Genomic DNA, 13,704 nt, shown 5'->3' on the forward strand with positions numbered 1-13,704 from the left:
CACTTTCTAACTAAGCAAAATACTCTGAATCCTGCTCTCCTTTCAGTTTTCCCAGAATATTATTTCTTCCTGTTTAGCTTGACAACACTTTCAGGCTAAGCTCTATCACCTGAGATCTATCAGTTGAAAAGGCAAATGTTATCTACTATACACTGAGCTCAGGATGTTTTTTGTGAATTAAAAAGGCTATCATTTACTATCAGCTGACTGCAGGTGGACCCCGAACATGTGTTGCAATGGGGCTGCTGTTATCAAATAGAAATATGACTTATCCACTTTTTCTTGATCACAGTTATTTTATGACTCTAAGGAGATACTCCATCTAGTTCTTTTGTGTGCCCTTGTAATTGTATTCCATTGTGATGGTGTCTAAGCCTTTAAAATTAACAGTTAGTATTGAGGTCAGATCAAGGTCTAAAGAAATAAGTCCATTTGAACCTCTTAATTCAGTTCAATGTCTAAAGCAAGCAGATTAATATAAATTAAACAGTGGCTTCCTGGAGATGTTCTGTATTAACATGTTTTATGTTTTTTTTTATTATTTTTGTTATTTTAGAATTATTATTTTTGATTTTATTTCTAAATTAATTGTGTACGGTCTCTTTAAGTTTGCCTGTGGTTCTTGTTCTTTGTGGATGGAGCCTCAGGAGGCAGTGCCACCCTGATATCACCAAGCTTGTCCTCTCCCCCTGGCTATTGGAGATAACTGTGTTTGTGTGGTGTGTTGGTAAGTATTACCATTTTAGCTGGATTCTCTGTTTTTGGTTACTTTTTGCTCCTGTTTCTGAATTTCGCTTTCAGATTATGTTTGTTGGGACTTGTTTATGTAAGATTGCCCTTTATGCAACTCCTTTTATGTTAATTTGAGCATTTTGTTTCTATTTTGTTAAATAAATCCTTTCTTAATAGAGATTCATTATTTGCTCTTTTGTGCACAAACCAGGGTTTATGGCCATCCTCCTCCTTGTGTTTTTGCTATATTTTGGAACATTTCTTTATACAGTGGAACCTCGGTTTGCGAGCATAATTCGTTCTGGAAACATGCTCGCAATCCAAAGCACTCGTATATCAAAGCGAATTTCCCCATAAGAAATAACGGAAACTCAGATGATTCGTTCCACAACCCAAAACTATTCATATAAAAATGATTGATACAAAATATAAAGTAAAATACATAATACAAATTAACCTGCACTTTACCTTTAAAAAGAATCATGGCTGGTGTGAGTTTCTAAATCATCAGCTCAGTTGTGATCACATGACGCTCAGCAGACAAAGTGTATCCATACTACTCGTATTGCAAGATATCACTCGTTTATCAAGTCAAAATTTATGAAAAATTTTTGCTCGTCTTGCAAAACACGCGTAAACCAAGTTACTTGTAAACCGAGGTTCCACTGTATTTTGAACTACTAAACCAGTGTTGCCCCACTTTGGGCTTAACAGGGTTGAAGCCTGCAGGTTTATTTTTAGATAAGCTGGTCTCTTTAGAGCTGACCAGTGAAGATCCTGGCCTGCTTTATGGCTTACTGTGAAGTTCCTATGAGGGTTAAAATGATTGTAATCAGTCTTATTAGCAGTTAGACAATCAATTACGATCCGATTGGCCTTGAATCTAAATTGGATTCAATATGACTGGCTGGAGAGAAGTAGATTTAGATATCTTTGTTAATTAATAGGAGTGTGGCTGCATGGACAGGGGACAGAAAGGGCACAATATTTTTGATAGCATCCTATTTTATATAATTTAATTTGAATTAAAAGAATGGAAAGAAGAGAAAAGGTTGTGTGGACTCTGAGCTACACATGCCTAAAGGGACATGGCAGCCCCTTACAACTGAAATGCTTCTCCTAGGCCTATAATTTGTGGGACGTCTTGTCTATCTTTTGCCATTTCTGTTATCTTTTGCTTTAACTTGCTGAGTCGTCCTGCTTCAGTGAGCTTGCAGACACCTATGGTGAGTTCTGAGGCTCCTGAGGAGTTTGGAGCCATTAAGAGCGGAGTTGCCCTGTGTGTTGTAGGTGAGTTAAAGTTGAAGCTGAAGCCAAACAAAGAGACTACTGCATTAGGCTGAACTCTCTTGTCCTCCCCTATTGCTTTTAGTACAGATTAGGGATGCTTGACTTCCACATTCCCATTTCCTTTACCTTTAAATTAGGGAAAATTGACTTCACTTTCCCCAAATTTCCTCTCTGTGTTTTCACAAGAAATATTTAAAGATTTAAATAACAGCCCCTGGAGCGGGGCTTTCCTCCATTTATTAAAAATGTGATCAGCATGATGTCTTCACTGTAGTCTAATTACATTAAAATGAAGTCCAGGTTTGGCCTTAGCTCCTGCTGTGGTTCACCTCCACTGCGCACTTACGGCATCAGTGTGGACTCATAAACAGACTGAAGTGTAGGGCTTTATCTTTCTTCATCTTTAATAGAAAAACCTTTTTTTTTTTATTGTTTTAGCACCAATCAACAGTGACTACCACCACAGGGCACATTGGAAGAATAGGATAATTTGCACTACCAGTCAATAATTTTAGAACACCTCAGTTTTTCCAGTTTGTATGGAAATGAACACAGTTTAATGTCTCATTGTTTCATAAAGTCAAGTCATAGAACAAATAGACAATAGCAAATAGAAAAATCAGTCAAGGAATCATTAACTGTACAATATTTAATGCTAATTTTTGATTCATCAAAGTAGACACCTTTTGCTGATATAACAGCCAAACTGTGGTAACTCTTGATTCAGAATTGCACTCACTCTGTGCAACTCAAATCGATGGCATACAAACACCCTGAGTGATAAAACAAAGATTTCAAATTTTGATTAATTGGTTCATAAGACTTTCTTCCTGTCTGCAGTAGTCCACAGCTGGTATTTAAAGGCCCTATTTTGTCGTTTAAGGAATAGCTTTCTTACTGCCACTTGCCCTATCAAATCTGCAGCACAAAGTCTCCTTTTCATAGTAGAAACTGAGACTTGCATTTTTCAATCACTGTTAAGCTGCTCTTAAAGCTGTTGTGCTGTTGGGCGCCTATCATGCAAGCTGGTGACTCTCACAAACTTGTGACTTTAGGTCTGCCAGATCTCTTCCTATCAGATTTTCTTTCAGTTTCTAATTGCCTTTGGATTTTGTGGAACACCACTGCGCTCACTGACACTTTGATTGCACCAATCATGAGCATCACATTGCCTCTGCTGGTATACCTTTTACCCATAGGGCATCCTGCTACCATGTTTTCTCCAGGTGAACAACAAACACGCACATGGTTTTCTAAAAGAAAACATGATTCATCAGACCAGACCACCTTCTTCCATTGCTCTTTGGTCCAGTTCTGACGCTCATGTGCCCATTGCAGGAGCTTTCGGTGGTGGACAAGAGTCAGCACCGACACTCTGACCGTTCTGCAGCTACACATCAAACTGCGATGCCCTGTGTGTTCTAACATCCATCCATTATCCAACCCGCTATATCCTAACTACAGGGTCACGGGGGTCTGCTGGAGCCAATCCCAGCCAACACAGAGCACAAGACAGGAAACAAACCCCAGGCAGGGTGCCAGCCCACCGCAGGGCATGCATACACACACACACACACACACACCAAGCACACACTAGGGACAATTTCGGATTGCCAATGCACCTAACCTGCATGTCTTTGGACTGTGGGAGGAAACCGGAGTACCCGGAGGAAACCCACACAGACACGGGGAGAACATGCAAACTCCACGCAGGGAGGACCCGGGAAGCAAACCCAGGTCTCCTTACTGCGAGGCAGCAGCGCTACCCACCGCACCATCGTGCTGCCCCGTGTTCTGACACCTTTGTCTTAAGTTTTTCAGTAATTTGTGCTACACTAGCTGTTCTGTGGGATTGGAACAAACATGTTAGCCTTTGTTCTCAATGTGCATTAATGAGCCTTGGGCAATCATGACCCTGTTGCCAGTTCATCAGTTGTCCTTCCTTGGACCACTTTTAGCAGGAACCAACCAATGATTGCCAGGGACCCCCACAAGACCTGCCATTTTGGAGAGGTGCCATTGTAATAAGATTATCGATGTTATTCACTTTACCTGTCAGTGGCTTTAGTGTTGGGGCTGATCGGTATATTTATATATGTGTATATAAAACCGATTTCCTACTTTTAAAAAATAACAAAAATAGCACATTCTTTAATGAAATTTTGTTGACAATATTTTTTTTTAATATCATACAAGATAAACTGATAATTAGGTTTTTAATGTGACATTGTTGCATGCTAGAAAAAATTGTAAGAAGGAAATTAAGGGCAATATGCTGTTTCATAAGTATTTAATCTCAGAATCAGTCTCATCCCCCAGTAATCATTCAAAGAACTGACATATTTTCCAGGAGATAACTCCACACTTAAAAGATCATTATGAAGGTTGTGAATGTGAAGGACAGTTTTAAAATGAAGAATACAGAGCATTCAAAAGGTGTTAGAGATCAAATAATACAATTGCATAAATTAGGCTAAGGTTATAAAACAATATCCAAGCGCTTGCATGTCACAGAGGAGGACTGATGGTTCAATTCTCAGCTATGTTAAACCACCCACGCTGCCTAAAAAGGTCCTCCCTCAGAACTCTCTTTGCAGACTAGAAAGACGCATGTGAGGGACATCACAGACAGGCCAACAATCACTTTGAAGGGGCTACAGAATTTGGTGACGAAGACTGAAGTAAAAGTGTACTGGCCAACCGTATCAAGTGTTAAGAACATTTTGTTAAAAACTGGATGGGCCACACATTTCGACTGAAGCATTTTTCAACGTCCCTAACTACTACTATTCTGTCATCATTTTGTAGTTACCACAGAGAAAAGCTTTTCTGTTTATGGCACTGCAAATTTCTTTTTACTTTATATTAATGACAGGCAATTCATAAATGATTTGTTCTTTTTAAATGACTCTTTTCAGTGAATCATGGGAATTGATTCACGAGTAGAAAGAAATCGATTCAAAAGAACTCAATGGGAGTGCTAATACACATGCATGATGCCATCTGTCTTTTTTGTTTAGATGTTCAAAGTGCATGTGCAAGGACCACCCATTAGACTCAGGATTCTCATTCACTTCACGTATGATTCTTTCAAGTTATAACTAAACCATTATCAGTGAATGAGAACTCTTGTATTGATCATTCTCTTATTCATCATACAATACTGTAACAACACATTTAAATTAGAATGTTTTAATTGTTTGTTTAGTACAAGTTCTTATTGGAAAATTTTCAAAGAGAATATATAAGTATAATATTAAACTAATAGATTTATGCCCCACTGTATATTCAACAAATTAGTCATACAGAACTGTGATGGTCTGGGTTGGCTCCTGTTGTGATGTAAGATTTTGCATATAACTTGATAAATGTTTTGTATGTCTTTATTTATAATTTAGGCAAACCAATGTAATTTAGTTGTATCTTGGTGAGAGGCATTCTTGTTTATCCCCCCCATGTTTACGACTTTTCTTTGTAATTTTACGACAGGATTTGGGGGATGTGTCTTAAACCAGTTTGATGAGCATTTCTTTGCTAAAGTCTTTTCCCCCATCCCCCACACAAAGCCAGGTTAGCGTAATATATGGTCTTGGGGGGGCAGGAGATAAGATGTTCTATTTCACCCATTGGTCTGAGGTATGGCTGTTTGGAATTGGCTTGTCTCAGAGGCCTTTAAGTACCATGATGTCCTATTGGTTCTAGGAATTGGAGAGAACATCTATAAATGTATTTGCTCAACCACATTCTCTCTCTCTGACCCACATATGATGGAAGAAGCATCTCTCTCTAACCAACATATGATGATAGAAGCATCTCTCTTGCTAACCTGTGATGATGAAGACAACACATTGAAGAGCACAGCTCAGCAGCCATATTGAACAGACATGTGGCTGAAAGCTGAGCACCAACGATGCCTTAACTAGAGACATTTTAAGTAACTGCAAGTCTGTGTGCCACCTGAATTACACATCACCATTTTATCAGGTTGTATGGTTGCCAATATTCAAATGTACTTTGCATTTTGTTATTATTTATGAATATTATCAGTAATACATTATTTTATGTGTGACTTAACTCCTGCTTGTCTTTTTACTACATCTATTTGCCTGAGGTTATAGATATAGAAGGGAAGGTGGGGAGAAGTTATATAGAATAATACCTTATATACAGTGGTAAGTCTGTGAGATTAGGCATTCTAAGGCTACATATTAATAATACAATAGGGGAAAGTAGAGCAATATATATTACTCTACCAAGATAAAACAGCTCCATGCTCCCATTTGCCTTTGGGGATCCTCTTGTACCCAGATTGTTGATACTGTAACTGAGATGAGCCGGGCAAATGAGGACACACGCATACAGCAAGGGCTAGGTGCATAAGTGACATATTCCTCTTATTAAAAAACAACAAAAACCAGTGTTCAAATAAATAGTGCAGTGCTCCTTCCATAAATAAATAAATAATTCATAAAAACCATCCTTGTCCATGTGCACGTAGAAAGCCATTAATAAACATAGTCCATAAAAACAAGGTTTAAAAATTCTGAGAGACAGCTCCTTTAAAACAGCCGTTAGCCCCAATGCTGTCTTCTCAATGCTGACTTCTTCTCAGCTTATCCTATATGGGATCAGGCAACTAAGGAAGTGCAGTTAACTGTTATATACAGGACTGGGGCCCGTTGCCTGGCCCTTGGCAACCGTGGGGTCCCATGCCAAGCCACACACTTCTTCCACTGCCTGTGCTTCAGTGTCTGCAGGAGACACTGCATGTCGGGCCACTCCTACACCCTGGCAATAACTCAATAGGAGTGCCCCCTTCCTCAGGTCAGGCTCCTGCAGCCCTGACCACCTGCCTTCATTCACTTATGCTGGACTCTCTCTCCTGGGGCCTTCTCTTCTTTCTCTTTTAACCTCTGCCCCTTCCTTCCTTCCTTCCTCTTTTTGTTCTTTCATTCTCTGACCCCTGCGCAGGCTTCTCTTATATCACCTACCTAATTGGGCACAGGTATGTTGAACTGCTTCCTCCGAAGGCACCATTGAAGCGGCAGACTGTGTATATGGCACCTCAGTTAATGATGGAGTGAAACACACTTGTGCACATCCACACCCAATTGAAGCCTTCACTTTTTGGGGCGCGATTATTTATTTTAAATGAATTGATCGTTATAACAATATTATTTTAATTTTAGCAATGATTTGCTTTCAACTTTACTTTAGTGCGCACTTTCTGTTACTTATTGAAAGCACCAATCATATTTCATTCACTGCTTCTTTTGACTTTGAACCAAATCATTACCGAAAAACGGATAATGAAGTTGCACGCTTCTCATTCATTTGAGTGTCAAAGAAGTCACATAATTCTCGCTCGTTTGATTGGTAAACGAGTCACATGATTTTCATTCGTTTGATTTGTGAACTGAATCATTACCTGAGAACAAGCATCATCATTTCTATTCACTTATGATTCTTGAACATGGTGTCTTATTTTAATTATGTAAATTCAGTATCTTGTCGTGTTTTGTGTTTTCAAAGAGGCTGATATTATGTCATGTTTGATATATTGTATAATTTAATAAATCTAAATTATATCTTATGATTAAATAAATAATTGATTTTCAATTCATTCAAGGAGTAAAGAAAGGATATGTGATATGTTTTTATTAGGGATGAATCAAACAAATCAAATGAATTAATTCAGTTACTTGTTGTAATCAGAATATGAGTTTAATATGTCACTGTGCTCTGTGCAAATATTTTAAATCTGCTTTTCTTTTCTTCTCACATTTACTGCTAACACAAAGCCAAATTTAGTACAGGGGCCCAGCATTTAGAACTGCTAGGCAAGCATCTTAAGACAAGACAAGTTAAGGACAACTGCGAAATGGGCAATGTGCACTATTTCTGTGTGTCAGAGTCAGCGTGGCATTTGATCTTCTTTCCTTGTTTGGAATGGCATGATTTACGTAAATGGGGCCTGCACATGGAGAAAGAGTAAAAAGCCTTGGAACATTGCCCGGCACACCTTTGAAGCCGAAGGATGGATGGGAGATAACGTCATCCGATCCGGAAAATCCTTCCAATGCAGCAACGAAAATGGCAGACTCTGTACATCGGGCTCCCACTTCAGTGATGGTCTTGTTATGGCTTCCTCGTCTGTTATGCCACTTAAACCATCATTAAAGAAAGCTATTTCTCCTATGTGATTTCTTACTGTTGTATCATTAAGGGAGGGGTATTGCCATTTTATATTATATCTATATAGTTTTGGTTTATGTAACATGCCGCAATTATTAAATAACTTATTCCAAACAGGGAGCTAGCACCCTCTGCTGGATACACTTGTGTAGTTTGAAACAATCAAATCAGTAAAGTGAATTGAAATTCCCATCACTACTTTAGATAATGGTCTATTTATCCATTTTCTTAATCCACTTATCCAGGACAGGGTTACAAGGAAGCTGGAGCCAATCACAGCAAGCACTGGGTGCAAGGCAGGAACAATCCTAGTCCATCACAGGAAGTGTTTTTCTTTATGAAATGTTTTATTTAAATTAACATGGGAATAAATATATCCGTAGTGTTTGCATGAAATGTTTTTTTGAAATCATTAGCACTTCTTTAAAAATGTAATCATTAAATCATCAGGGAGAAGACCAGACACGTCTACTCGGTGATACCCCAGCCATCTGTAACCTCCTGCACTTACACTGTTAATTATTCATCAATGTTGATATTTATATTTGCAAATTTGGACTGTATAGCATATATCTGCTGTCAAGGTGAATAATTAAGGTGTAGAAAAAGTAAAAAGATTTTTTATAGATTTAATACACACTTTCAGAAGTTCAAATCCCAGCCAGGGATTTATGAGCTTTTCTCTGTGATTTAAAATTCCTCACACCTTACAAACATCTGTTTTTTTAGGCAAACTGGTCAATCTGAGTTGTTAAAATTATGGCTTATTTCACGATTGCCTTTCACACCATATATATAATGTTCTGGATGTTCATCCATGCAGTGCCCTCTAGAGTGGCCTTTCTAATTCCAATTCAACTCTATCTTACCTTACATCTGTGGATGGCAGAAATGGCCAGCAAAAGGATTGCATGAAGCCATCAATTTCAAGATAAAATGGGACGAGTCAGCCGACGACTATACTAGGAGACACCAGGCTCATTCAGTCATAAGGGCTGAAGACTCACGCACCTGAGTTCAAATGTTCAAGTCAGCTTCTGCTGGTAGTGGCACACTTTTTTAATTGCTGCTTCAAAATATCTAAAAGAGGGTTTGACCTGTACTGTACAGTACACCAACATGCAGGCTTGCACCGCACCCCATCGCCCCTCGCATCACCTTGGATCTCTTAGCATTCAGTGGGTAGCACTAATAAAACCATAATCCAGACAGGGGCACTCTGTGACATTAATTCTGAAAGGCAACTGTGAGTCACTGTCTATTTTAAAATAGATTCATGATCGTTATTAATATTATTAGGGATACCAGAGCATCATTTACATGAATATCAGCGTCAGCCTTTCCATATATTAAAACGTCCCTAAGCAGAGTTTGCTTTGAGTGAATGTTCTTCAGTTTCTTAAAAGCTGCCATCATGAGGAGAACCCAGGAGCTTTTGTGCAAGGACAGTCGTCTACATTTAATCTCAACAAAAGAATAAAGCTATTAGCTGTTAGTCAAATAAATATCCCATAACAGCACCAGGTTTGCTGTTTGTCAGTTCATGTAACTCCATGAAAACACCAGCTTAAGGCTGAGTACCAGCAGAAAGTGCTATTAATCTGGACAACCCCGAAAACCTTTGCCTTTCAGAAGTAGCAGAAAGAATCCGAGCACTGGATCGTTAATTTTTTTAATCAAGACTGAAGCGTCTGACTAAGCTTAATCTAACTAATTTGATTCCCTTAAATTGTAGTGATTCTTACCACATTTCAGGTCCATTGGCCAAATTAGTCCTCAGTCTTGTGCAATCCATCTGAAGAAAGTTAACAGTAGTACTGTCACAGAGTTAATATATTTTTTATTGTGACGAAAGTACTTATTAAATGAATATCAGGAAGAAATTAATTTTTAAAAAAGCAATCATCAGATAACAACACATTTTTTCATTTCGCTTCTGACCTTTTTACTCGGCTACTTGATTCTCCTGACTTTAGGCATGAAACACATAACGTCGTAAGTGACAATACATTTACTGTATGCCGTACTATGGAGAGTTATTGCTCACTTGAATGCCCAGTAATGAAACTGAAACAATGGAGGTGGAAATTTCTTTTTTGCCTGCAGAAGAGAAATTGAGGAGACATGTGTCCAGGCCGCCTGTCTTTAAAAGAGCTGCCAGACGACCATTGTTGTGCCTCATTTAAATTACATATTGCCGGCTCTGCACTCCATCAATGAGGGAGGCTGGATGTGGCAATTCAATCAAAGCACAGAAATGATGGGAAGTTCTTCATCCACTAAGGGCTAATAAAGGTGATTTAAAAAGACTGATGATGATGATGATGATGATGATAATGATGATAAAAGATCTAACTAGGGCGAAGAGCTTGTCAAGAGGCTGCATTTAGAAGTGTGCTGAGAAATGGTGGTGGTTGTAATGATGATGATGATGATGATGTTGACGAGCACTGGAATGAATGCAGGAGTATCGACTTTTATGGCAGAAGAACAAACATGCGGAAATATCTGGGAAAATTAGGGTGGCTGATGATGATGTCGATGAGAATGACAATAAGACATATAGCGGGGGAAAAAGAAGTATTGTTAGGTGGTGTTTGACAAAGAAATGGAGATGAATGTAAGGTCAGCCAGCGGGGAAAACACAAAGGTCATCAGAATGAAGTAAGGATTTAGGAGACAGCAAAGGCAGTGAAAAAGCAGACAGCTCTAGACGTCTGGGTTAGAACATGGCCAACGTCAATGTGGAGGCTAAATGTTCTCCTCTGTCTGGTTGGGCACTCTTATCGGGTAGTCTAAATGTGCACAGAGTTTGTGATGAAGTCACTAATATGACCTCTTAACAGGAAGATTCTGCTGGTTCAAGTGGCATTAGGGCTACTTTAATGAAGAACCCACTGAAATCATTCTTTAATTTCCACTGGATAAAGGTTCAATCATCATCTTAAATCCTTGAAAGTAGATCTCTTTATAAAGCTTTCCATTTACTGAATCTGCTTATTTCAGTTCATGGCTCTGGAGGCAGCAAGACAGAAACCTGGAAGGGATCTTCACTCCATCACAGGACACACTCATCCATACTAAGCCAAGCCGCCAATGTTATGAAAGCACTTCTTATTTAATTTTCCTTGACCTTTTCTTTGATTTATTCTTCCAAACTTTTTCTCATCTTGTGGGTGTGGGTTTTTCATCATGGAAATTTTGATTATACTGTAAGTTTCTTGTTTTGATATCTCGTTGGCATTGTTTAAATAATCTTATATATAAACGTCTACACGTGGAAGTGTGTGTCTGTCCAGCCTGGAAAAGTCACTTAGCTGCTAATAACACAAGCGAGGCGAGCATGTCGACAAAACAAAACCTCAGAAGAAAGTCGCTTAACCACTAATATTGGCAAAACGGTTTCTTTTTTACTTTTCCTCCTGCCACTAATACACAAGCGAGGCGAGAATGTTGGCAAAACGAATTCTCCTAGGAGACGGATGCCCAGAGTAGTTCCATTCAATTATCTGACATCTCTACATTTAGATTTTTTTTCTGACGATTTCAATAATTTCTAGGACCTTCTAGGGCTTACACAGCTAGTATTTTATATTATTATAAAATATTATGCCATCTAATCATCATATTTGTTTTCTTGTGGCCACCACCATTTGTTGTTTTCTTTAAAGGTAGCTACTTGGAACATAACATCATCGGAGCGACAGAATAAAAAGTTGCCACAAATGCCTTGTCTTTATCCGAGATTGTGGATAAGTCGTGTTAGGTAAGATTATTTTATTATTTGGAAGAAGTAATCAAGAATTTTAATTTGGGTGGGGGTTGAAATTAGTTCTGTTAAGCTTGATTTGATTGTATGGAATGTTACTTGCTTTTAATAAATCAATAAAAAAAAAGAATTTAAAATGTACCTTAGTTATCTTTCTTTCTTTTATTCTTAAATGCATTTTCTGGACAATAAGAAAATTTGATCTCTGTAAAAGCAGAAAGCTTTAACCACAGAAAGAGAAAGTCTTAGTAGAAATAGCAGACCGAAGGCTCAACTAGCAAAAATTAGTCTTAACAGCAAAAGGGTGGTCTGTCAAGATCAAAAGTCAGAACTTTAAATGTTAAAGTGGATTTTTCACATGTATAAAGACCTCAGACCATTGATTATTTTTATGCATATACACCTCGTGAACATGCACAGATGTGATCCGTCAAAATGACATTGGACTGAAAGGGGCGTTCACTTTGGCCCTGACAAGCTTTAAAATGTCATCAGGTTAAAGTGACTGAGTAACTGAAGAGAAGAAAACCAGGAAGAAGAGGAACGGAGAAGAACACAGCCTACAAGAAGACCCATGCCTTGAGATGCAGCGATGTAACATTAAGAGACTCAAAGCCACACACACTGGGTGTGTCGTTCAGCATCATCAGTGACATCTTTTGAAATACAATGATTTTACAAACGTTTACAGTACTTTAATTTGCTTTCACTTTCTGGCACTTAAGAATATTTAAAAATATTGAAGACTATGATGAGCGAATAAAAGTTGATTACTTGTTCCTCATACTTACTTTTAATATTTGCTCTATCCTGCTGCCTTAGGTATTCATGAAGAGAGAAGAAATTCTGTAATGGGGAAAGCCCAGTAGCACCCAGTTCTGGTTGCAGAATTGACCCATACTCCCAGGAGTACATAACAAAGTTAGGTTAGGGTCACCCCCAAAACCTTTCCACAATAACACGACTCTCAATATATGGTGGTCCGGATCTAATTATGCAATTTTCATTACGCTATAACTTAAGTTTATTGCATAGAGAATTCACAAAAAAATTTTTTGTTGATGGCAGCACCTGCCCTGCATTACAAATTGGCGGGTTAACGGTTGTCCATCGAAAAGCGGGTGCGATGTGTTCGCCTTTTCATAATTGCATAATTAGATCTGGACCACACTGTAGACTTTCAATTCTCAGTTCTCTGGTAACGAATGTTAGGCATGATTTCTCATCTTTGATTTTTGGTTCATATATTGCTTTTGACATAAACATTATTTGAATTTGGTTCATTTAAACTTCTGATCTTTTTCTATTCCTCCCGCTAGTTTGTTTCATTCTGAAGAGTACAACAAATTAATCAAATCCACATTTTGGGTTGTGGTAAGAAAAACAGAATACCAGCAGAGAACAAACCACACAGGAACTCCACACGGCTAGGGTCCAGAGTAGAATGTAAAGCCAGGACACCAGCTGTGAGGCAGCGGTGCTAAGCACTGTGCCACCATGACACACTCCTGATAATTCAAAGAACGAATTCACCCAGAATTCAATTTTGTATAAATGCTGGGGCCCCTAAATAGCACTGTCAGTTTGTGAAGGCGGCTGCCTAAAGGTGGGAGTATTGTCTCCCTGCTTGTCTGCTCCTTGTGAGCTCTTTATGGGGGTTGACAGAAATTCACCAAGGCTAATTATAGCTTGTGAGCACCTGAATCTCAATTAATGAA

The sequence above is a fragment of the Polypterus senegalus genome, chromosome 18 (genome assembly GCF_016835505.1).
Source record: "Polypterus senegalus isolate Bchr_013 chromosome 18, ASM1683550v1, whole genome shotgun sequence".
Lineage (NCBI taxonomy): Eukaryota > Metazoa > Chordata > Cladistia > Polypteriformes > Polypteridae > Polypterus > Polypterus senegalus.